The following is a 26,914-nucleotide window of genomic DNA, read 5'->3' on the forward strand; positions in this document are numbered from 1 at the left end:
GGTCTAGCCTACCACCTGGGATCTCGAGGCATTAGGTTAGGAGAGGTGCGGCTTTTACTATTTCAGGTAAACACTGCATAACTTGTGTAGAACCCGCCTTCTTGACACTACCTCGATTCATCCACAAAGAGTGCAAAATTAGGACTATCTAATGACTGATCAACATGACTGAACCCCTGCCTCATTAGTAAGTGTATAATCATATCTATCAGTCTGGAAGGAAAACTACGAGGTGATTATTCCCACTTCCCTTTTCCAGAGGCGGCAAGGTAGCGGGACCAGGGGCGTTGTAACACCGGCATATTGCGCGGCATGAGCAGAGTGCACTGCAGATAAAATAAAGCAAAATCTTAGCGAAAACCTATCACAGTGTTCTAAATACACAATATTTTAAAACTTATTTTTTTCCTCTTCTCCTGTTAGGTATGTACCTAACTGAGGAAACAGACTAATACAAGATACTTAGTCCGTTTTCTCCATTGCCTTGTATCTTAGATTTTAGTGCACCGTTCATCTTTCCTACTTTCCCAGACTAGAACGGGAAAGATAATCAGTTCACATACAACAGCGACGCCCATTTAAGCCAGGAACCTTTGCCACCGCTCATCCATGGCGAGTACTGGTCCCAAAGGTTAGCTCTTTTTAGTTAGTGCGGTCAGCTTCTTAATGGCAACTGCGTCTTTACCTGCGGGTCACGTTTTGTCTGGGATGTAGGTACAAGTCTCCCCTATCATCTTACAGACACTCCCCTTTTTGGCTAAAATCGTACCTAGTGCCATTCTATTTTGAAAAGTCATAGTCGAGGTAGGTCCTATTGGTCGACTAGTCCCTATAAGGCATCTCTAGTATAATTTATAAACCGCTGCTAATTATAATAAACATAATTAATCCAGTCAACATTTTATTTACCATAATGATCAGAAAAATTGACTCGAATCTAGCTTTAACGTGGTCTCTAAGTTTTAAAAACTCGTCGGGTACCCCCCTTGGCTGTCCTATGACGTTAATGTACACGTGTAGGTCAAAACTACCACCAGGAGTCTCTCTTCTCGCTCTAGTATAATGTTACAATACTAGTAGTGTGCACAGGTACGCACGGCGTGGGACTCCCTGATCTTCACCCACACCAATGTCCCTCCTGGAGATAGCCCTGAAGGTGGACAGATCCAGGCCGCCAACACTGACCCTACACTACCTAGTGACAAGACTGGAAGGAACCGCCGTACCTATGCAGGAAACAAGGATAGACCAACATGACAAGAAAACCACAAAACACAGCAGAGTTGGATCGAGATAAAGTAACTATTGGGGGTAACCTCATTATCCTCAATGCTGTCCGACAGGATGTGGAGGAGCGTAAGGGCTTTACTAAGGCACACTCCCCTGTCCAATTACCTTCCAGACATGATGTCACATTATTTCACCTATGAAGTGTGTACCTTCGTTTACCTCATTCACTTCCGGTACCCTGTATCTGCAGATTACCTCATTCATGAGCTTCTGTGTGGTTACCTGCTCATTTACCTTAGTACCACGGTGGGCCTCCAACATGAAAAAGACTCCAGCAACAACAAGCACATATTCATACTCCCCAACAGGTGTGAGCTGAATGTGGTCAAATTGGCAATCTCTGAAATGGGTAGAGTGGTCCAGGCAAGTGTTATATGGCCACCTTACTTCTGTCCTGACTCGCATATGGCAAAGATCATGTAAACTGGACGAATGATGCAGCAGCTACAGAGAACCCAGGTGTCACTCATTCTCATTCAGTGTCAACGTCATTGCTGCTTTTGATTCTGTGTACCAGTTGGGCCATCATGGGGGACAGGGACCTCTGTAGGCAAGTTCTGCTGACTGTTCGCCATACGCCATCCTGTTCTGTTGCTCCCGTCTTTTAGCCCATTTTGCTTTCCTTCCTCGTTGGCTTGTAACTGTAAAGTCCTTGGCATATTAATGTCCAAAGTTTTTATCAATGACCAAAGGTTTTATCAATGTCCAAAGGTTTTATCACTGACTCATGCTGTCTGTATCTTTTCTTCTTTCTTTCAGGGCTGCCTTTACTATGCTGTCGGCGAGGGTGTCGTCTCTCGCTTCTCCATTGTAGGAATCGGTGTGAGCTCTCCATTGCCAGGTAGTAGTAGTAGGGTTTCCATGAGACTCTGCACTGCTGCACCATTCTTAATTGGCTGTCCTACTGAGATAAGAAACTGTCTGGCCTTCCATATTGGGCCGTAATCATGAGCTATGCCAAATGCATTCCAGGAGTCAGTGTAAAGGGTTGCCGTCTTACCTTCTACCACTCTACACGCCTCAGTGAGGGCCTTCGGTTCCGCTTCTTGCACTGAGGCATGCGGAGGCAGAGCTTCTGCGTTTAGGACATCTTGTTGTGTGACCAAAGTTTGTCTTTGGAGGCCTCCAGGCCTTACAGCCATCTTCTGCAAGGGAAATTAACAGTGAAATTGTGGCCTGTCGGCAGTTTTTCCAAAGCATCAGCACACAGCACCTAACATGTGTGGCTGACCCTTCACTCCTTTTTTTTTTTTTCACTAAGGGGATACTGTTTGACCCAGAAGTGGGTATCCGGGTCTCATATATATTATCATGGTGGGTACATTCAGATGTATTATGATGGATCCATTTGTAAAATATCAGTGCCAATAACAGAGACATGCCTTCCATCCGGGCAGCCATATTTAAAATGTGATATTCTTTAAGAGAATTCATTATTAATTTAATCTGATCCTGCCTGCAATGTCTCATCAGATTTGAGACAGGAGAAAAAAAAAACAAAACTTTTCCTGGCTATCTATGATTCTTGCATCACCTAGCTCCACCCCTCTGAATTTGGCTGATCACTTGCTTCCTCATTTTCTCATTCAACGTTTGCAGTCCTCGGATACACATCACAACCAAATAAAGTCTTATGCATCACACAATTTACATTTTACAATTTACGGGTCAAACTGCCCCGCCCCTCCTGTGGATACCAGGCCTTGTCGTTACCTGCTTGTTTCCCATTCTTCGGCTTCTCTGCTTAACCTAGATCTACCTCTTACTCCCTGTAATTTATTTATTTTTTATATTGTCTGCAAATGTACCTTCCCTGGGACTGCAGCACCAGTAACTTCCTCTTTTTAAAATCTCTCCCTCCCGTGACAGCCCCTCCCTTCTCTAACACAGAATGGAAGAGACAGATATACAGGATTATAAGAGAGAACGTGGCTAATTTACTTTTACAACAGTTTTGTCCCAGACTTGTTCCTGGTCGTCCTTCCGGCGACCGGAGTAGATGTAGTCTTAGATGCCAGGCATCTCCATCTGATTGGTAACGTACTGCAATTCACATATTGTGTGTCAAAGGTTGCTGAGTGACTGAGATATTATTCTATCTCCTTATTTACTGAAATGTTATATTGAACGCTGGTGTCTTTGGCATGCGGTGGTACCGACGCCATTTCAGCCCGCCTTCTCTTCCTCTGACTGACATTCAGTGAAATTCTAACATCTAATGTATAACTACTATGTTGTAACTTTATGGTCACAGCTGTGACTTCCTAACATTGTTGGGGATTTGGCAAACATAGAGGTATTTTCTTGTGGGCACAGCGTACTATGCAGTTTGTTAAGTTTATAACGCAACATTTTCTGCATTATTTAACCCTTGTATTCTTAAAAGCCCCCACAGGATGTGAGTGGCATATAACTTTTTACATTTGTACGAAGGACGTACAAAGATTAGATTACATAACAAGACATACGAACAGTAGTTGTTATTTGTCACAGCACATGAATTTGCTTTCTCTTCTATCGCTTGGGTCTAATCCACCTGCTCTAACAATTTAGTACATCACTGACCTCCATCTGTGACCCTAGCCACCGGTAAAAATGCACCTTAAATACTTCTCCCATACCTGCCTTTTTTAAGACAGTATAATTCATTACATTCATTATAACTTTTTATTCCTATTAAAGCAACAAAGTTACTTCCTCCTGGAGAATGAGGAAGTAAGGGAGTCTGAGGGGGGGTGTCTGAGGCTGCAGATTCGATCAAGCAGCCTTTCTCTCTCACTAAAACTCAGTTAACCCTTTGTATACATTCACTTACGGGCACAATGTATCACAGCCTATACTTTCAACTTTCAACAATTTAACAGCAACACAGTTTAGCAGTCTGCCTTTACTAGAAGGGATCCAATAATTCACATTTAGCCTTTAAATTCCAAACCCACAACGCCGCTGTGTACGGTGCATCAATCTTGGCTATAACCCAGCCAATGCGTTCTCATTGCTAACAATCCCTTCTTACAGTTTGAGTAGGACTGCTACTAATTCTATATGATAGACAACCAGACTATTCCTATATAGACAACTCAGCAGGATTAGCTTTACACAACAGACAAGCACACTAACTTTATAAAACGGACAAGTAGGACGTTTTGAGCACACCGAAAGATTGCTTGATTAATCAATGATAACTTGACTCTCCACACCTTCCACACTTTCCTGGAGGGTGTAAGAATTGACCTTGGTGTGTCAGTCACCGGACACAGTATGTCCCGCCCTAGGGTCTCTAGCATTTCTGCCGCTACACAGTTAAATAATCTACCCTCCTTAGACAACCTGGTGGCTCTGAGCTCCCCCAAGGTCACCATATTGATACCAAACTTAGTGCGGACACCCGATCGACATAGCGCAGAGCAGACCAGAACTCCTGGACTCAAGTGATCCGGCAAGACATGGAGGTGGGACGTACACACAAATAGACAGAACACTAGTATGGCTGGCTTAGTCTCACTGCCCCTTGGGATCCTGTCTGCCACTTCCCTTTCTCCTAGGTCTATTACCAGACTCTCCGAAGTAGCGATACCTGTCCAGACGTTTGACAGTTCCCTTACTCTTAGGTTTTGTAACCAAACCTGACCCGAGTAGGGATACCTATCAGGTTCCCTCCCCCTTTTTTAGGGCAACTTATTGACCTCGCCAGCCGACCAGTACTCTCAAGACAACAGGCATGTAAACATTCCTTTTCTTTATCTTATGACAGGTTTTATTGAGTGGTCGAGACTTAAAATACTTATCGTGCGGATCCAGAGCGATCGGCCTTGACATGGCACATAGGCAAGCTTGGAGTCAGCCACACAGGTATAGATAATTAATTTATATTACCGTGTTCTGATGATCTGTTGGGCCCGCCAAGTCCAAGGTTGCCTATGTCGGTGCCTTGTTTCCGATCTCTTTGGAGCCTATCGACCAATCACCGTACGGGCCTCCAACTGTCGTGGATTTCCTTTTGCGTCCAACGACTTACTTAATTAGGAATGTTTACACCCTTCCAGATGAATTATGAATTGATTATGCGCATAAGAAGATTTCACACTGACACAGGTTCAGCATGTATAAGCTTCCTCAATTCTGCTTTATTGTTGGGCGCGCAGCCTCTTTTAAAGAGTTTAACATATCTGCCCATCTGGGCAGGTCAAAGATTACATAGATACAACGTATTGTTTAATTATTGGATAAGCATCTTGAAATTCTTCCATCCTCCGGTCATCTGTGATTGGCCATCATGTGGTAGCAGGACGAGATGAGTGGGTTGTCTTGGACCCACGTGTGGTTCCTCCGATATGATTGGATATTACAGCTTGAACTATTAATTGCATAAATTTCCTGTGTTATTTGCATACGTTTCCCGTAAAACTGCTTGGGTTATTACTGCGGTAGCTGCTTCAGACTGCGGTTATTTATGTCTGATTTTACTTCTTCTAAAGTTACAAAACACACGGAGAAAATATAGAGTGTTTTTGCTAAATACTAGCTTGTCAGCAGAGTTTAGAGAATAGAAGTTTCATTAAAGGAAGTAGATACATTGGATACATGAAAGCATATATATCTATATTTGTATCAGAACAGCCAGCAATGGAAAAGTACTGTCATTTAATATACAGAATGCTAAACATATAAAAACAGGTTCACTGTCCACTACAAAGGTCCACAATCCAAAATATAGATATATTGGGTTTCCACTAAAAGTGAGGCTAGCATTCCTATATAGAGGAAGCTAGACCCTACTGCTCAGGGGAACCAGATCCTTTGTCCCACTATAGCTAGCATTCTTATATAGAGGAAGCTAGACCCTGTTGGTCAGGGGGAGCAGGTCTTTTGGCTCACTATAGCTAGCATTCTTATATAAAGGAAGCTAGACCCTACCTGTTGAGGAGACCGGGTCTTTTGGCCCACTAGAGCTAGCATTCTTATATAAAGGAAGCTAGACTCTACTGATCAGGGGGACCGGGTCCTTTGGCCCCTTCTTATATAAAGGAAGCTAAATCCCAGTGGGAAGAGAAACCTGTTTTTATGTCTTGATTTACCAAAGTATTTTTAATTGCAGCCTTGCAGAAAATGTATTATCTGTTACTGCGACCAGTTTATATAATTGACTACTACTTTAGAGTTATTTCCATTTTCACACATCAGGACTTTTAGAAAAATCCATGTTTTACAAAACGTCTCCAGTCAGTTTTAAGGCAAAAAATGTTTGTTAGCTGTACGGCTCCAGTCACATGTGCGGCTGTAATTCCGCTACTTTTTCGTTATCTGGCACTGACTTTGAAGCCGAACACCAAAAATGTTGGAGCTGCCGATCTGGCCCATACAGGACCCAAACAGTGTCGGACGGACCCCACTGATTACACAGATCTGCGACTAAAAAGCTGTTTGATTATTTTCAACTCATTTCCATGTATTTTGGTGTGCTGAAGACAATAAAAAATGAGAAAAAAAATCCAAGAAGCCAGGATTTACCACAAAATGCAAAATTCTCTTCAAATTTAGTATTTTTTTTTTAATCTTAGGATTTTTAACTAAATTTAAAGTCAAAATTACTATTAATTAATTCACATCAGTGCATTTAAGATATACAATGCCAAAAATACAACTTCCAACATAACACAATGGTGTTTTTTACGCTTCCATCCCTGCAGGTCATTCCGTACACTTGAAGGAAACCTACGAGAACTTGGAATTGTTTCTTCGTAAACTTAAATATGAAGACCACGGTTGGCAAGTGTGTGGGGATTTAAAGGTCTTATGCATGCTGCTCGGGCAACAAGCTGGATATACCAAATCTCCTTGTTTTCTGCGTTTATGGACAGTCGAGATCGACAAAATCACTGGACCAAGAAGAGTTGGCAGCCAAGGGTTCTCACAGTCGGTCAGAAAAATGACCTCCGAGAATCTTTGGTACCTCCACATAAAGTTCTTCTACCACCTCTTCATATAAAATTGGGATTGATTAAGCAATTCGTGAAATCACTTCGAAGAGATTGAGAATTATTCAAATATTTGGTCACCAAGTTTCCAGGCCTCTCGGAGGCAAAATTGAAGGAAGGTGTGTTCATCGGACCAGACATTAGAAGGCTTGTAGCTGATCAACCGTTTGTCAATACCATGACGGATATTTAAAAAGAAGGGTGGATTGCATTTAAAGATGTCATAGAGACATTTTTAGGTAATAAGAAAGATCCTGACTACAAAAAGATCGTCGGACGAATGCTGAAACCATTTCAAGCTTTAGGTTGCCTGATGAGTTTGAAAGTGCATTTCCTCCAATCCCACCTTGACTAATTGCATGAAAATTTGGGAGCTGTGAGTGAAGAACAAGGTGAATGATTCCATATAAACAAAAATAGAAATGTCATTCTTTATTGAATAAAAAAAAGCATAGAGCTCACAGGCCCACGCTGAACGCGTTTCGGCTATAGTAGCCTTTGTCAACAGCTATGAGGTATGAAATACACAAGACATTTATAGACAAAATACAAATTAAAATCAAAGAAGCAATACCTGTGTGTGCTAGCTTGTCAGGAGGAGAGATGGCTGAGGAATGGTGTGGAGGGTGTGTTCAGGAGTTAATTGCACCACATGTTGTAACTAGCATACAGAGATTTGTTGCAAAAGAGTTTTAAACAGACAGACAGAGGAACAAGTATGTATGTGGATATCTGGAAAGTAGTATTTGAATACATCTATACAATGATAAATAAGTGAAAATTCTAAAGGGAAAAGGAATCTGGAAAGCAAGAATTCCAACAAAGTAAAAGTCCAAAAGAAAAAAAACACAAAAACTTGAATACATGCTCTTAGATCTCCTAGATATATAGTTGCATAAGCTATCTCTGCATAGTAATAAAACGATTGTAGGGTATATAAGTTCACCAAAATCTACAGAGCAGAAGTCAAGAAGAAAAATAAATAAATAAATAAAAAAAATGCAAAAAAATTAAAAAAAAAAAATAAATTTGATTTTTTGCTCCTTTCTTCTGAATGCATACTCCCAGATCTCATAGATATATAGATACATAAATTATCTCTGCATAGTAGTAAAACAATTGCAGGATATATGAGTTCATCAAGAATGTACAGAGCAGAAGTCAGGAAAGAGAAAAAAAAATAAAAATTTTTTTTTGGTTTTTTAATAGACACAGAATAAATCCGTTCTATAATTCATACCAAACGGAAATATAGTATTTAGTTCCAAGATCCAATACGCTTCCCTACGGAGAATATCCTTCATTTCTACTTTTTGTTTCCTATTTTTCCAAACTCCGTCTATACCCAAACATGAGAAATTTTTTGTCTCACCACCATGTTTTAGGATAAAATGATTTGCAACCCCTGATTTTCCTAATAAATTTTTTTGGATGTCCCTCAGATGTTCTGCTATTCTGATATGTAGTCTTCTGGAGGTACATCCTACATAAAGTAGATTGCATAGGGTGCATACTATTATATAGATTATTCCACTAGTTTTGCAGTTAATAAAACTATTGATTTTGTATTTTTTGTTGTTCTGTGGGTTAATGAATTCCCTAGATTTATTAAGGGTGTACTGACAACAACCACAACGGGGGTCCGCACATTTACAGAATCCATTAATATTAATCCAATTATTTTTGGGTTTCTGACATATAAAATTCTTAGATACTCTGTCTCCAATAGTACGGTTTCTGCGAGAGGTGCATAGCACGCCTTTATCCAAGATAGATTTTAAATCATCATCCTGTTTTAAAATTGGAAGGTAGGAGAAGAATAATTTTCTTATCTGTGGGAATTCCCTACTGTATGGTGTAGTGAAGACAATTTTGTTGGATATACCATCAGATAAATCTTTATCCTTGTACAGTAAGGTCTTTCTATCCATTTTATTAACCTTGTCTTTAGCATTCCTCAAAATTTGTGGGTTATAACTTCTGTTCGCCAAACGGGTACAGCTTTGATTTTCTGACATATTATAGCTTGATGTATTAGTGCATATGCGTTTTGTCCTAATGAATTCCGTGAGTGGTATGGCATTGATTGTGTGTCGGGGGTGACAACTAGTAGCCTTAAGTATTGTGTTGCCACTGCTAGGTTTGCGGTATACTGAGGCATTGATACTATCCCTAGAACAACTGACCTCTAATAGGAGATCCAAGAAATTAATTTTGTTCTGATCACTATTAATGGTGAATTGTAAGTTAGTTATTTTTGTTAATGTAACTCGAGAATTCTAATAATTCTGAGTGGGCATCAGAAATAGCGACATTTTGGGAATGGGAAGATCCCTGTCTCCAAATAATAATGATGTCATCCAAGTATCTGGCGTACCACACCACGCTGTCAATGAACGGATTAGATATAGAGAAAATATAGGATTCTTCCCACCAAGCCATATACAATATGGCTAAAGTGGGAGAGAATTTCGACCCCATAGGAGTTCCTACCAGCTGTAAGAAAAATTGATTGTTAAAAATAAAAAAATTATGAGTGAGAAGAAACTCTGTACAAAGCATAATAAATTCTCTCAGCTCACTACTGTACTCGCTATATTCTTTCAGATGATAATGTAAAGCTTGTAGGGCAGCGTGGTGTGGTATACAGGTATAAAGACTGACAACATCACATGTTACCCAAATGTAATCCTCCTGCCACACAAATGTATCCAATTTTTTCAAAACACTGCTGCTGTCTTTCAGGTAACCCGGTACCCGCATAGCTAGTGCTTGTAAAGAGTCTTTCACATAGGGAACCAATTCCCGAAATAATAGGGCGCATGGGAGGAGGGAAGGAATCCTTGTGCGTTTTAGGGAGGCCATACATAAATGGGACTTTTGGGTTAGTAGGGATAAGGTATTCTCCCATATTAGTAGTAATCACACTAGAGTAGTGGGATCTCCCTGTAGTTTTTTATAAGTAATCCTATCCTCAAGAATGTGATTAATGCAATTAATGTATAGGGTAGTGTCCATAATAGTGATATTTCCCCCTTTGTCTGACTGACAAATTCTGATGTCTACATCTTTGGATAACCACGATAGCTCAATTCTCTCCCTCTTCGTCATATTGTTGAAACCAGAATGTCCATATTGATTGTCCTTAGTTTGTGCTTGTAATAACTTCAGTTCTTTTTCCATAATCGTTTGGAAACCTTCCACAACCTGTGTGCGGGTTTGTGTTGGATAGAAATCAGGGTTAGGTGTTTTCATGTTGATCCTGTGTGTAAGGACATCAGCTGTAGCTGACTCCCTATGTAGATGATGCAAGTCCAAAAGGGCAGCTGTGTCCTTCGGGGTTAAATCCTCAAAGGTATCCTGTATAGGTTCTCTCTTAGTAGCTGGAGTAAAGGAGTCATCACTGTTAATGAAATGTTTTTTCACCATTAAATTGCGGACAAATTTGTTGAGATCCAGAAGGGTTTGAAAAAAGTTGAAAGATATGTCAGGAACAAAATTGAGTCCTTTATTGAGTACATTGATCTGATTTTGTGTCAAAACCCGTGGTGTGAGGACTATGATGTTATTGTCCTCTATTTGTTTCTCCTGGATGGGAATCTTCTTCTTGTGTCTGTGTCGCTTGCATCGTTTTTTGAAGTAGATGGCTTGTGGTGGGCTCTATGGTCCTGTTCTTCAGAATATGAGCATTCCCAGCTGGAGGTGTCATACGTTCTGTCAGATCCTTCCTGATCTGAGGAGGAAAAGGTAACTGTAGAATTGCGTCGTGTGGGACCCCTCCTAGTTTTTAAAATGGATCTAGGGCGATGAACAGGCCCATCTCTCCATTGATTCCACCAGGACATTAAAGAGGTGGGAAGAAGATAGCAGGGAAAATGGAGCATTCCAATGATGGCAGACTGCTGTTGGATGCTGCAGAGAGACATTCCAGATGCTACTCACAAGTGTAACTGTACCAAGAGGAGCCTCACAGGAAAGAGGAAACGGTTTTAGTGGCTCATTTCAGCTCAAAAATGATTTTCATGTAAATTTTGTAATTAAAAATTAATTTTATTAGTTTCATTTATTTTGAGGCATTTCCTTATTTAACATAGATAACTGGATTGTCAGGAAACGTGATGTCTAGAGATGAGCGAACGCACTCGTTAAGGGCGATTTCGCAATCGAGCATCGCTTTTTTCGAGAACCTGACTACTCGGGGGATAAGATTCGGGGGGTGGCGTGGTGGAGCGGGGGATAGCAGTGGGGAACAGGGGGGAGCTCTCTCCCCCCCCCCACTCCCCTCTGCAACCCCCTGCTGACCCCCTGAATCTTTTCACCCGAGTAGTCAGGTACTAGAAAAAAAGCGATGCTCGATTGCGAAATCGCCCTTAACGAGTATGTTCGCTCATCTCTAGTGATGTCCTATGACATAGCGGAGGTCATTTTCGGATTCAGTGAAAAATATAAAGATTATGTGGAATAACCAAAACAGACATGTGTTATGTTTAATCCCTTATCGTTACATTTTACAAATATTTCCCAGACATTAGGGAACAGCAATAGAAATCAAGACCGGTCTCGCAGGATCTTCAATTTACATTGTACAACAATTAGGCAAATCTTCATATTAAAGGGGTTGTCCCGCGCCGAAACGGGTTTTTTTTTCAACCCCCCCCCCCCCCCCCCCGTTCGGCGCGAGACAACCCCGATGCAGGGACTTAAAAAAAAAACCGCACAGCGCTTACCTGAATCCCCGCGCTCCGGTGACTTCTTACTTACCGGTTGAAGATGGCCGCCGGGATCTTCTCCCTCGGTGGACCGCAGGGCTTCTGTGCGGTCCATTGCCGATTCCAGCCTCCTGATTGGCTGGAATCGGCACGTGACGGGGCGGAGCTACACAGAGCCGGCATCCTGTACGAGCGGCCCCATTGAGAAACGAAGAAGACCCGGACTGCGCAAGCGCGTCTAATTTGGCCATTAGACGCCGAAAATTAGACGGGCTCCATGGAAACGAGGACGCTAGCAACGGAGCAGGTAAGTGAAAAACTTCTTATAACTTCTGTATGGCTCATAATTAATGCACAATGTACATTACAAAGTGCATTAATATGGCCATACAGAAGTGTATAGACCCACTTGCTGCCGCGGGACAACCCCTTTAACAACAAATAGAACAAATAGTTCTTCTAGCCCAAAAGTAATCCCCCAGACCACCTCACCCCGTCGTCTACTCTTTTACTATATCAGTGCAAAACTGACTGAGAAGTAGGTGTGCGGCCCCATATCATAATAAAATGTTACCATTTAGACAATAGAAATTAAAAACAAGTATGACAATAGTAAGGCTCTTCAATAATAACACACAAAAACAGAGGAGACAGCGGGAAAAAAAGGGGGCGGGGGCACCTTGAGCGCATTCCTGTCAATCCCTTATTCTGGCGGACCTGTGTCACCTTCAAGGCTCATGGGTAGGTCTATTGAAACAGGCTGGTGAACTCTGTAGAGGACTCAAACAGAATGCAGGGCCACCAGGTTTCTCTGTATTTTCCCCTTTATTTTTCGTGTTCTCCAGAGTGTTCCGTGCATAGCCCTCCATATGGTTGGGATATGACATTTCTTGTTGCCACTCCTTCATGGAGGGGACTTGTGTGGTTCTCCAGTGGCGAGGGATGACTGCTCTGGCTGCTGCAATGCAGAAACAGAGTAGATCTCCCTTTTGAGCGCTAATGGAGGCGGATAGAATGGAGAGGAGAGATATCCGCGGAGTATTGTTTATGGATTTTCTGCACATCGAGTTATTGGTGGCCAACATCCTGTCCAAGAAGAGGTGCAATTTATCAGAACCCCACCAGACGTGTATCAGAGTGCCTCTACTGGTCCCACAGCGCCAACACATATCCGACACTGAAGGGAACATCGCGTGGAGTCGCGTTGGGTATCTGTACCATCTAGCCAACACCTTGTACCCTTTCTCCTGAGCAGCGCATGCCATGGTAAACTTGTGTGTGAAAATAAATGACTTTTGCCAGTAGCTCTGAGTGTTTTCTTCCCCCGACTCCTGCTCACAAGCCCACTTGGAACTTCTCCACTTGCTCCTGCAGAAGAAGACCGTATATTTGCGACAATGCGCGCTCCAGAGGGGACCGCAACTCAAACAACTCCTCAAAGGGTGTCAGCTCCAAGCCCAGGGTGCCACCTCCTTCCCAAGGCATTAGAAAAGAGCCTAGCTAGAAATATTGGAGCCAGGAGATATGAATATCTCCAAATTGGTGTTTGAGTTCCTGAAGAGAGGGCATTGATTGTCCACCAAAAACCTGCTGGACCCTGATATCAACCAATTCTCCCAACCCAGAAACCCATCTCGCGCCCTCCCTGGCAGGAAAGCTGGATTATCAAATAATGGCGTCAAAGGACTATTCCCTCTCTCCGTATGATAGCTTTTAAAGTCAAGCAAGCCTGCCCCTTCTTTTTGATTTGGGATACGACAACGTGCGCATACCCACCCCGTGGTCTCTGTCCCCCCTAAACAAATCTGATCAGTGCCGACCTCAGTTTGTTAAGAAATGTTTGTGGTACCATAATCGAGATGGCCTGGAAAATGTATAAGAACCTCCCAAACCATGACAAGACTCTGGTGGAATAGGAGGGGAGGTCTTGTAGAGTGCGGTCCAGCAGGGTGGAGTAGTTCATGGAGAAGAGCTTAGAGTTTTCCATTGGGACATGTATTCAAAGATATTTTATGGCCTCTTGTTGCCACTTAAGGGGATAGTGTTCTATTATGTGGGGTTTTTTTCGTTTCTGGGCCCAGGGATATATTTTGGGCTTTAGTTTTGCTGTAGTTAATTTTAAAATTGGATAGGTGGCCAAATCTCTCAAATTCTTCAATCAAGGAGGGAACTGTGGTTGTGTGATCTATAACAATAGATCATTGGCATATAGGGCCGCTTTATAATAGGTCCCCCCCACTGTCAGTCCGCTGATGTTCGGGTTGTTCCCAGCAGCTGGCACCTCAATTATAACGGTTGACATGAAGGGGGAATAAGTCCCATTCATCTCCTGTCCCGCTGGTCTTGTGGGTAACATCGATAAACCAATGCTGTTTTCCCTCACGCAGTGTGAACGGTTCTTTATATCCACCAGTACACTATACTATCCACGGTCCGTGGGCGAGACCTGATTATCACACTGACGTCTCATGTCCACGGCAAGCGCAGATTCCAAGTGCCGAATCCCGCAATGGAATCAGCTGTGCCCATAAGCAATGGGCACTTTCTTATCTGTGCGGATGCGGTGTGGGTCCTCTCCGCCCCAGCCAGATCTTCTTTCTTCTGCATGGCGGATGTGTGCTGGCGTACCACGGATATTTTTTATTTTTAAATCTCCTGCTATCTTGCGGATCCGCAGCACGTCCGCAGTGTCAGCTGCAGGTGAACCGCAGAACGCACGGTTCCCAAGGACTTTAATGGAAGCTGTCCATGCGGGAATCCGCAGAAAATGGAGCATGCTGCTGGTTACAGAAACTCATCGCCAGAAGACCCAGAGTCCGTAAATCACATGGAACGTCTATAGATTAAAGGGGTTGTCCCGAGGCAGCAAGTGGGTCTATACACTTCTGTATGGCCATATTAATGCACTTTGTAATGTACATTGTGCATTAATTATGAGCCATACAGAAGTTATAAGAAGTTTTTCACTTACCTGCTCCGTTGCTGGCGTCCTCGTTTCCATGGTGCCGACTAATTTTCGCCCTCCGATGGCCAAATTAGCCGCGCTTGCGCAGTCCGGGTCTTCTCCTCTTCTCTATGGGGCTCCGTGTAGCTCCGTGTAGCTCCGCCCCGTCACGTGCCGATTCCAGCCAATCAGGAGGCTGGAATCGGCAATGGACCGCACAGAAGCCCTGCGGTCCATGAAGACAGAGGATCCCGGCGGCCATCTTCAGCAGGTGAGTATGAAGACGCCGGACCGCCGGGATTCAGGTAAGCGCTGTGCGGGTGGTTTTTTTAACCCCTGCATCGGGGTTGTCTCGCGCCGAACGGGGGGGGGGTTTAAAAAAAAAAAAAAACCCGTTTCGGCGCGGGACATCTCCTTTAAGGGCGGCATGTGTTTTTATGCGCACTTCAGCACAACTCATTTGCTCCACGAACAAAGCGCTTTTGTGTGCGTATCTGCGCATTTTACCATACTTTCTTGCACATGATGGGCGTGTTCACTTGCATGCGGGACACGCCCACGCCATGATTTAAAGGGTTATTTAGCCTAACGAGTCCCAGCTGTGCTCTTTTCTCAGCAAAGTTTTGTAGTGTTTCAACCATTCGCCGCGCATTTGACGCACCCCCCCCCCCATAGACTTCTATAGGAACCTTTGGAGGCAAATGCACAGAAAATAGAGCAGGTTCTATGTAAGAAATACCCGTATAAATAACCGAAATGGGAGAGAACCCGCTGATATTAGTGGCTGTTTCTGTTTCACGCTGTACATTTTACGTGCTCAAAACAGCCCGTGTGAAGCCGCCCTGAGGGTGACTGTAGATAGAGCAATTATGGTTCCTCATGAAGGAGCCGGCGCCCCCTGGTGGATGATGGGAGTCGCTGCCGGAAGTTGCCAGCTATAACCCTTTCACTGTGTGGGGGAAATTATCCAGGACCCCATTATTGTGTGATACTATTTATTAATTCTACAGTCTCAGAGATTCATTTTCTCTATCACATACAACACTAACACATATGACCCTTAGACATTGCAATAATTCAGAAATAACTAACAAAGTAATAAAATAGCATTTGCAGGTTAGTCAGAGGGTGGGGAAAGATAAAGCTCTCAGCTGATGAAGGCTAATGTACAAGGGCGTACCAGGTACAAGCAATATATTTGCCTGTAAATAAAGCCATAAAGACAAACATGTATTGATAAATAACTATGCTGAATCATTATGAAATGTTAATTAGAATAAAATAGCAAAACCGCTGAAGAATGGAAAATATTAGGTATTATGAATGGACTTTGATCAAACATGTGGCAGACTACTGAATGATGTAAACACATATGTAATGTTTGGTTCAGAATCAATGTCACTTTAATTATGTGATATGCTTATAAAAGACCTCTTGTAACACCAATAAACTCGAAGGTGATTTTGTACATTCGATGGACATGTACGGTCTCATTTCTTCCTGCCGATTGGCATTACTTAAACAATAAGGAGTACTCATTACAATTTGGACGCCGGATGACATACCAAGGGGATATTTCCCCAACAACTGCCTGAGAGGCAACCTGTGCCCCTTACACAGCAGGGGGGGCAATTAGGAGTTTAATACCTCCTTTACATTGGTCACGGCCCGATATCACCCTCGCAACCTTTCTGAAAACCCCTGGATGTGAGGCATTTTCACATGAAAACAGCCTCACATCGCTATTGGGCTTCCCTTCCTCCCACATATCTGATGGGATTCCCTTCTTCCCGCATTCCTGGTGAGATTCCCTTCTTCCCGCATTTATGGTGGGATTCCGCTGTATCAGTGTCCGGACAGCCTGTAAGGTGGAAATTAGTGAGCAGGACCTGTGATTGGCATAGCAACGCGAGACTGCAATGCGGCCCACGGCCATCCCACTCGCCCCTATTGTAATCTGCACTGCTAAAGTCCTCCCTGCCTCTGAAAAGCATAGCGGCAATGGCAGACCCTATTACTACTAGGGCCACAATGTGGGACTGTATCGTTATTGGGGTGGCATTGGAGGACCCTATTACCACTAGGGCCACAATGTAGGACCCTATCATTATTGGGGTGGCATTGGAGAACCCTATTACTACTAGGGCCACACTGTGGGACCCTATCATTATTGGGGTGGCATTGGGAGACTAACGTTAGGACTGGTAGTGAAATGAATATGACTCCATTTTGTATGCGGCAGCCATCTTGTATGATCCTTCATACATTGTCATTTTTCTTTTTAAAATAAGAAACTACAGATATTAAATATCTGTAGTTCAAAAAAGCCTTGAGTGAAGAGCTGAGGCCGGGGCTACTGAAGATAATGAAAAGGCCTCCAGACTGCCCCCGTGTGGAGATGACATGTTCCTCGCTGTTCACATATGTTCCAAAATATGTTCTCTCTAAACCCCTTAATGATGCCATTACTGTACTTACGTGTTCTGAGAAGCTAATCATATATGATTCTACTGCGCCTGCTTGGCATTTTAGAGGTTAAATTCTTTATCTTGCCTATTCATATTGTGTTTATGTTTCATTGACCAATAGTAATAAATGAATTATAATAAATGTGAATTATTGTAATCAAAGCTTGAGTCTCCATAAAAGCTGCTGCCTGTCAATCAACAAACAGATAACTTTGGATCACATCCAGTCTGACAATTTGTTTTCGGGCCCATATATACTTCTAACCAATTTGGACCCCAGAAGCATATCACATAGCAAATATATTTATTTGCACTAACAGGGGCAGCAATGGGGGACCCTCATACTATTGGGGCAGTAATGAAGGGTCCTATCACTACTGGGGTGGCAATATGGGACCCTATTACTACGGGGTCCGCAATGGGGGTTACTATTACTACTGGGGCCGATATAAGGGACAGTATTTGTTAGGGTTATGCTGTGCTGGAATCTTTTTCCTTAGTGTTTCTAGCAGCACAGCTTCACAAGTGGTTGATTTAGCTAGCCAGGTTGTTTGCCCAGCTCAGCTAATCCCCATATATATGTGCATATATGTCTGTTCAGCTTGCTATGATTTGTGTCTTGCTGCCTTTGCAGTGCTCTGCTACATCCACAATACACATACAGTACAGGAGCGTGTACATTACACACATACAGCTCTGCTACATCCACAATACAGGAGCGTGTACATTACACACATACAGTTCTGCTACATCCCCAGTATACATACAGTACAGCAGCGTGTACATTACACACATACAGCTCTGCTACATCCACTATACTACATACAGTACAGGAGCATGTACATTACACACTGTAGCACAGCGGGGGTTAAAGAGCACTCCAAACCGTCACTTTTCTTCTTGTTTGGTATATTTATACAGACTTTAACAGAAACATAAATAACTGGGTCTCCAGATAAATGGTAAATGATAGCAATAACAAAAGTCTCTGTTCAGGTTTAACCCTCCACAGTCCGCAGGTGACGCAGGTAACTCCTCAGCTGAGGAGACCATGCAAGTCCATAGAGGTGCACAGACCTGTGGATGTCCAGAGCGCAGCTGGTCCTTGTGCCTTCAATCTTTCAGGATCTAGTCCAAGGGCAGGCGCATCCCCTCCAGGGGTCCTGCTGCAACCAGGCAGCGCCTCATCCACAGCGCCTCTCTGCTCACACTGGATGTCACAGAGTAATGCAGCCTGTATCTCCCAGGCGCACACACCTCCCTCTACCTTCCACCTGTCTCCTTAAATGGCATGCTGGACAGGTGGTAAGATCTGGCCTAGAGTGAGAGAGAACAGGACTACCTCACAGAGGCTAATAACCTCTGTGACACATACCTTCCACTCCAGACCATTCCTCTCACCCTGTTACAACACATACAGCTCTGCTACATCCAAAATACACATACAGTACAGGAGCGTGTACATTACACACATACAGCTCTGCTGCATCCACAATACACATACAGTACAGGAGCGTGTACATTACACACATACAGCTCTGCTACATCCACAATACACATACAGTACAGGGACGTGTACATTACACACATACAGCTCTGCTACATCCACAATACACATACAGTACAGGAGCGTATACATTACACACATACAGCTCTGCTACATCCACAATACACATACAGTACAGGAGCGTGTACATTACACACATACAGCTCTGCTACACCCACAATACACATACAGCACAGGAGCGTGTACATTACACACATACAGCTCTGCTACATCCACAATACACATACAGTACAGGAGCTTGTACATTACACACATACAGCTCTGCTACATCCACAATACACATACAGTACAGGAGCGTGTACATTACACACATACAGCTCTGCTACATCCACAATACACATACAGTACAGGAACGTGTACATTACACACATACAGCTCTGCTACATCCACAATACACATACAGTACAGGAGCGTGTACATTACACACATACAGCACTGCTACATCCACAATACACATACAGTACAGGAGCGTGTACATTACATACATACAGCTCTGCTACATCCACAATACACATACAGTACAGGAGCGTGTACATTACACACATACAGCTCTGCTACATCCACAATACACATACAGTACAGGAGCGTGTACATTACACATACAGCTCTGCTACATCCACAATACACATACAGTACAGGAGCGTGTACATTACACACATACAGCTCTGCTACATCCACAATACACATACAGTACAGGAGCACGTACATTACACACATACAGCTCTGCTACATCCACAATACACATACAGTACAGGAGCGTGTACATTACACACATACAGCTCTGCTACATCCAGAATACACATACAGTACAGGAGCGTGTACATTACACACATACAGCTCTGCTACATCCACAATACACATACAGTACAGGAGCGTGTACATTACACACATACAGCTCTGCTACATCCACAATACACATACAGTACAGGAGCGTGTACATTACACACATACAGATCTAATACATCCACAATACACATACAGTACAGGAGCGTGTACATTACACACATACAGCTCTGCTACATCCACAATACACATACAGTACAGGAGCGTGTACATTACACACATACAGCTCTGCTACATCCACAATACACATACAGTACAGGAGCGTGTACATTACACACATACAGCTCTGCTACATCCACAATACACATACAGTACAGGAGCGTGTACATTACACACATACAGCTCTGCTACATCCACAATACACACAGTACAGGAGCGTGTACATTATACACATACAGCTCTGCTACATCCACAATACACATACAGTACAGGAGCGTGTACATTATACACATACAGCTCTGCTACATCCACAATATACATACAGTACAGGAGCGTGTACATTACACACATACAGCTCTGCTACATCCAGCAGCAGAATGCTGCAGAAGCTAATCCTCCTGGTCATGTGACCATTGACTCCTCCTACATCAGTGATCACATGACAGTGACATCATCACAGGTCCTGGAAGCTCGCGGCTCTGCAGGTTTTGGTCTGTGGAGTCCTGAGTGAGTTGATCAGTGGAGCTTATAAGACCTGCAAGCAGTAAGTGTAATTGTTTCAGAGGGAAACTAGGGGTGCGTGTGGGGGTCACGATTACTGCTCGGGCCGCCGTGTGTGTGTGGGGGTCACGATTACTGCTCGGGCCACCGTGTGTGTGTGGGGGTCACGATTACTGCTCGGGCCACCGTGTGTGTGTGGGGGTCACGATTACTGCTCGGGCCACCGTGTGTGTGTGGGGGTCACGATTACTGCTCGGGCCGCTGTGTGTGTGTGGGGGTCACGATTACTGCTCGGGCCGCCGTGTGTGTGTGGGGGTCACGATTACTGCTCGGGCCACCGTGTGTGTGTGGGGGAAACACGATTACTGCTCGGGCCACCGTGTGTGTGTGGGGGAAACACGATTACTGCTCGGGCCGCCGTGTGTGTGTGGGGGAAACACGATTACTGCTCGGGCCACCGTGTGTGTGTGGGGGTCACGATTACTGCTCGGGCCACCATGTGTGTGTGGGTGTCACGATTACTGCTCGGGCCACCGCATGTGACAGGACACCAGGGAAAGCAGGAGTCGGGGGTCCCTGCAACGTAGCCCACAACCCCTGTCCCTGCCTACTTTCCTCCACTCCAGGCTAACCCCAGAAAGGCAACTGGGCGACGGTCCCTACACTGGCTAGGGGAATGCTGGGGAAATCCACAATCCCTGGAAACAGAAAACAAATGGACAGACAAACAGACAACCACAGCAAGGCACAAAGGGAAAACCGCAAACCAGTCCAGGAGCAAGCCAGGGTCAAGCACAAAAAGTCCGGAGAAACGTAGTACAGAAGGAGGAGACGAAGTCAGGTCAGGGGAAAAGCCGAGGTCAAAACACTAGTAAACAGGAATACAAGGTAACGCTGGTGAGTGCAAGGAAGCCTATACAAACACTGGCAGTGTCAGGAAGAAACTGAGGGGTTTAAATGCTGTCAGAGCTTCCGCCCCAGCATCTGATTGGGGCAGAGCACCTGACAGCAGCAGGATGATCAGAAAGTGCTGGGAGAACCTCCCTTAGCACTAGCAGACCAGACTAGGTCAGTGGGGATGCAGGATGCCATGTAAACAGGAACACGGCACCGGGCAGCAGCCACCATGCTCCTAGCACCTCTGCGCCGTGTAGGAGCCGGGCGGCCAGGAGTGATGACCAGCTTAGGAGTCCCCCTGTAACGCGCAATCGCAGCAGGGGCCACATAGCCGCCCATCCTGACAGTACCCCCCCCTCTTACGGGGAGACACCGGACCCCCATGACCCGGGGCTGGCTTGAGGGGGTAGGTCCTATGAAAGTGACGGACTAGCTGCGGTGCATGGACATCCTTGGCCGGAACCCATGACCGCTCCTTGGTTCCAAACCCCTTCCAGTGCACTAAATACTGGAAAGCACCCTGTACCCGCCTGGAGTCCAGAATTTGATCTATCTCGAACTCCATCTCTCCTTGGACAAGGGTGGGAGGAGGAGGTTTGCGGGTGGGCAATACCAGGGGAACAAACCTCTTCAAGAGCGACTTGTGGAAGACGTTATGCACCTTCCAGGAGTCTGGTAAGGTTAGTTCATAGGCCACCGGGTTAATAACCTTGGAAATAGGGAATGGCCCGACAAAACGAGGAGCTAACGTGAGAGATGGTACCTTCAACTTTAAATTTCTTGTGGACAGATAGACTAGGTCACCAATTACAAAGGGGTCAGACAGAGTGCGTTTACCAGCACCTTGTTTCTGCAACTTCTCCTGCGATTCCAGTAAGTTCTTGCGAACCTGGACCCAGACTGCGTCCAGCTACCCCGTAAAGGAATCATACGACGGCTTATCCGACGGCAAGGAGACAGATACGGTAAAGCAGGGATGGAACCCGTAGTTGCAGAAAAAAGGGGAAAACTGAGATGATGAGCTGGTATGGTTATTTATAGCGAATTCTGCCAAAGGCAAAAACTTCACCCATTGTTCCTGGTTGTCCGAGACAAACAGACGAAGGTACTGAATGAGTTCCTGATTCATACGCTCTGTCTGTCCGTTGGACTCAGGGTGAAAGGCGGAAAAGAACGACAGGTTAACATCGATGCGCTTACAGAACACCTGCCAGAACTGTGCCACAAACTGTACCGCCCGATCAGAAACAATATCTTCTGGAACACCGTGTAAACGGACTATCTCCTTAATAAACAGGTCAGCTAGGTCCCTAGCTGAGGGTAATTTACTTAATGGAACAAAATGGGCCATCTTAGAAAACCTGTCAACCACTACCCAGATGACGGTATGACTCTGAGACGGGGGTAAATCCGTAGTGAAATCCATGGATATGTGCGACCAAGGTTTACATGGAGCTGGTAGGGGAGGAATAAGACCTACACGGCGTCTCCTAACATTCTTTCCCCAAGCACAAACAGCGCAGGCCTTGACAAAACCCCGGACATCTGGGGCCACCAGTATAACCGGGAGCATAAATCCAGTGTCCCCCTAATGCCAGGATGACCGGTCAGAACTGAAGAGTGTATCTCTTCGAGAACCCGTAGTCTCAGGGAGAGGGGAACAAACAGTTTGCCCTCCGGAAGGGCCTCCAGGGCACCTTGCTGGGCGGCATGTAGCAGAGATGAGAGACCGGGGGTTAAGGCCACTAGAACCCCTCCAGGAGAGAGGATCCCCTCTGGCTGAGAATCCACGGGTTCAGGCATATCGAAGCTACGCGACAACACGTCGGCTCTAATGTTCTTCGACCCAGGCCAGAAGGTGACGACAAAATTGAAACGGGAAAAAAATAAGGCCCAGCGCGCCTGCCGTGCATTTAGTCGTTTAGCTGACTCAAGATACACCAAGTTTTTGTGGTCAGTGAGGATGGTAATCTGGTGTCTGGCTCCCTCAAGGAAATGCCGCCATTCTTCAAAAGCCCACTTGATGGCCAACAATTCCCTATTACCTATATCATAGTTACGTTCAGCAGACGAGAATTTTCTTGAGAAGAACGCGCAGGGTGGGAGGTTAAAGAGGGTTGCTGGACCCTGAGACAGGACGGCGCCCACTCCAAATTCAGAATCATCTACCTCCACAATGAAGGGGCTGTTCAAGTCGGGTTGAACAAGGACAGGCGTGGAGGAGAAGGCTTCTTTAAGATTCAAAAAGGCGGTGACCGCCTCCGGGGTCCAGCTGCCAACCTCAGCCCCTTTCTTGGTTAAATCAGTTAATGGTTTGGTGATGACTGAGAAACCCTTAATAAATTTGCGGTAGAAGTTGGCAAATCCCAGAAAACGCTGCAAAGCCTTCAGGTTAGTAGGTTGCGCCCAGTTTGTTATTGCTCTAACCTTCCCTGGATCCATCTTGATGACAGATGGGGTAATTATGTACCCTAAAAATGAGATCTCCTGGACCCCAAGCAAACACTTCGAGTTTCGCAAACAGCTGGTTAGCCCGAAGTCGGTTGAGGACTATCCGTAGGTGAGAACGGTGTGACTCCCAGTCAGCGGAGAACACCAGGATGTCGTCTAAGTAGACCACCAAGAATATGCCCATGACATCCTGGAATATAGCATTAATGAAACCTTGGAAGACGGCTGGGGCATTGCATAAACCGAAAGGCATCACCAAATACTTAAAATGCCCCAATGGCGTATTGAACGCCGTCTTCCATTCGTCTCCCTCTCTTATTCTGATCAGATTATAAGCTCCCCTCAGATCAAGCTTGGAGAACCATTTAGCTCCTGATACTTGATTCAGGAGATCAGGTATCAGAGGAAGAGAGTGCTGGTTACGGACAGTGATCTTATTCAACCCTCTATAATCGATGCATGGCCGCAGGCCGCCATCCTTCTTCTCTACGAAGAAGAACCCTGCCCCAGCAGGAGACTCAGATGAGTGGATATAGCCCTTGGCCAAACTCTCAGAAACGTATTCCTTCATGGCTTCTCGCTCAGGTCCAGTGATGTTATATATACCCCCCTTAGGAAGTTTAGCCCCGGGAATAATGTCAATTTTACAATCCCACTCCCGATGAGGTGGTAATGCATCGGACAGCCGTTTAGAAAATACATCAGCAAATTCGGTCAAATAATGCGGCAGGGTCAGATCCTTGCATTCAATGGTATGGACCTGAATGGCAGGCATGTGGTCACTGCACCCTGCCCCCCATCGGACTAACTCCAGAGTCTTCCAGTTGATGATTGGGTTATGTACCTTTAACCACGGCAGGCCGAGCACCACATCCACTGATAAGTTTTCCATGGCCTCCGTGTGTGTGTGTGGGTGTCACGGTTACTGCTCGGGCCTCCGTGTGTGTGTGTGGGTGTCACGGTTACTGCTCGGGCCTCCGTGTGTGTGTGTGGGTGTCACGGTTACTGCTCGGGCCTCCGTGTGTGTGTGTGGGTGTCACGGTTACTGCTCGGGCCTCCGTGTGTGTGTGTGGGTGTCACGGTTACTGCTCGGGCCTCCGTGTGTGTGTGTGGGTGTCACGGTTACTGCTCGGGCCTCCGTGTGTGTGTGTGGGTGTCACGGTTACTGCTCGGGCCTCCGTGTGTGTGTGTGGGTGTCACGGTTACTGCTCGGGCCTCCGTGTGTGTGTGTGGGTGTCACGGTTACTGCTCGGGCCTCCGTGTGTGTGTGTGGGTGTCACGGTTACTGCTCGGGCCTCCGTGTGTGTGTGTGGGGTGTCACGGTTACTGCTCGGGCCTCCGTGTGTGTGTGTGGGTGTCACGGTTACTGCTCGGGCCTCCGTGTGTGTGTGTGGGTGTCACGGTTACTGCTCGGGCCTCCGTGTGTGTGTGTGGGTGTCACGGTTACTGCTCGGGCCTCCGTGTGTGTGTGTGGGTGTCACGGTTACTGCTCGGGCCTCCGTGTGTGTGTTTGGGTGTCACGGTTACTGCTCGGGCCACCGTGTGTGTGTGTGTGGGTTTCATGTTTACTGCTCGGGCCACCGTGTGTGTGTGTGTGTGTGTGTGTGTGTGTGTGTGTGTGCGTCACGACTGCTGCTCGGGCCACCGTGTATGGGGGTGTCACGATTACTGCTCGGTCCACTGTGTGTGTGTGCTTGGGCGCCACAATTGCTGCTCTGGCCACTGTGTGTTTGGGGTCACGATCACTGCTCAGGCTTTTCGTGGATTACGTAGGGAGGTTACTGTTAGTACTGGGGATGATATATGAGACAATGCACAGTTTGATTGTAAATTGGCCATGTATGTGCAGCTAATTTCTGATCTGGATAATATTTTCCTCCAGCAGGTTTCAGGGTATTCTGTAGCTTCCAAATTGTATAGTGTGCACACATAATGAAAGAAACCAGTCAGACACAAGTCATCAGCCTTGAATCTCAACCAGCTCTCTCTCGAGTTACAGAGCCTCGGGTTTTTATTGAAACACATGATACCTCCCCTTTATGGGAGTTACTGCTCGGGCCACCGTGTGTGTGTGTGTGTCACGATTACTGCTCGGGCCACCGTGTGTGTGTGTGTGTGTGGGTGTCACGATTACTGCTCGGGCCGCTGTGTGTGTGGGGGTCACGATTACTGCTCAGGCCGCTGTGTGTGTGTGTGTGTGTGGGGGGGGGGGGGTCACGATTACTGCTCGGGCCGCTGTGTGTGTGTGTGTGTGGGGGGGGGGGGTCACGATTACTGCTCGGGCCACCGTGTGTGTGTGTGTCACGATTACTGCTCGGGCCACCGTGTGTGTGTGTGTGTGTGGGTGTCACGATTACTGCTCGGGCCGCTGTGTGTGTGGGGGTCACGATTACTGCTCAGGCCGCTGTGTGTGTGTGTGGGGGGGGGGGGGGTCACGATTACTGCTCGGGCCGCTGTGTGTGTGTGTGTGTGGGGGGGGGGGGTCACGATTACTGCTCGGGCCGCTGTGTGTGTGGGGGTCACGATTACTGCTCGGGCCGCTGTGTGTGTGTGTGTGGGGGGGGGGTCACGATTACTGCTCGGGCCGCTGTGTGTGTGTATGGGGGGGGTCACGATTACTGCTCGGGCCGCTGTGTGTGTGGGGGGGTCACGATTACTGCTCGGGCCGCTGTGTGTGTGGGGGGGGTCACGATTACTGCTCGGACCGCTGTGTGTGTGTGGGGGTCACGATTACTGCTCGGGCCGCTGTGTATGTGTGGGGGTCACGATTACTGCTTGGGCCCCTGTGTGTCTGAAGGGGGGTCACAATTACTGCTCGGGCCACTGTGTGTGTGTGTGTCTGTGTGTCTGTGTGTGGTCACAATTACTGTTCCAGCCGCTGTGTGTGTGTGTGTGTGTGTGGGGGGGGGGGGGGACACGATTACCGTTCGGGCCGCTGTGTGTGTGGGGGGATCACGATTACTGCTCGGGCCGCTGTGTGTGTGGGGGTCACGATTACTGCTCGGGCCGCTGTGTGTGTGGGGGTCACGATTACTGCTCGGGCCACCGTGTGTGTGTGTGTGTGTGTGTGTGTGTCACGATTACTGCTCGGGCCGCCGTGTGTGTGT

The 26,914-nt window shown here is 45.9% G+C and overlaps 1 protein-coding gene across 1 annotated transcript in view; it reads left to right on the top strand.

Moving 5' to 3' along the window:
- The first annotated feature begins 20,422 nt into the window (after nucleotides 1–20,422).
- The window catches only part of LOC136629001 (oocyte zinc finger protein XlCOF7.1-like), a 71,537-nt gene continuing 65,045 nt past the window's right edge, over nucleotides 20,423–26,914 (top strand). The window contains exon 1 of the mRNA XM_066605102.1: nucleotides 20,423–20,502. The gene's annotated coding sequence lies outside the window, so the exon portion shown is untranslated. The remainder of the gene's footprint in view (nucleotides 20,503–26,914) is intronic.

Source organism: Eleutherodactylus coqui, chromosome 5 (assembly GCF_035609145.1).
Source record: "Eleutherodactylus coqui strain aEleCoq1 chromosome 5, aEleCoq1.hap1, whole genome shotgun sequence".
NCBI classification, from domain to species: Eukaryota; Metazoa; Chordata; class Amphibia; order Anura; family Eleutherodactylidae; genus Eleutherodactylus; species Eleutherodactylus coqui.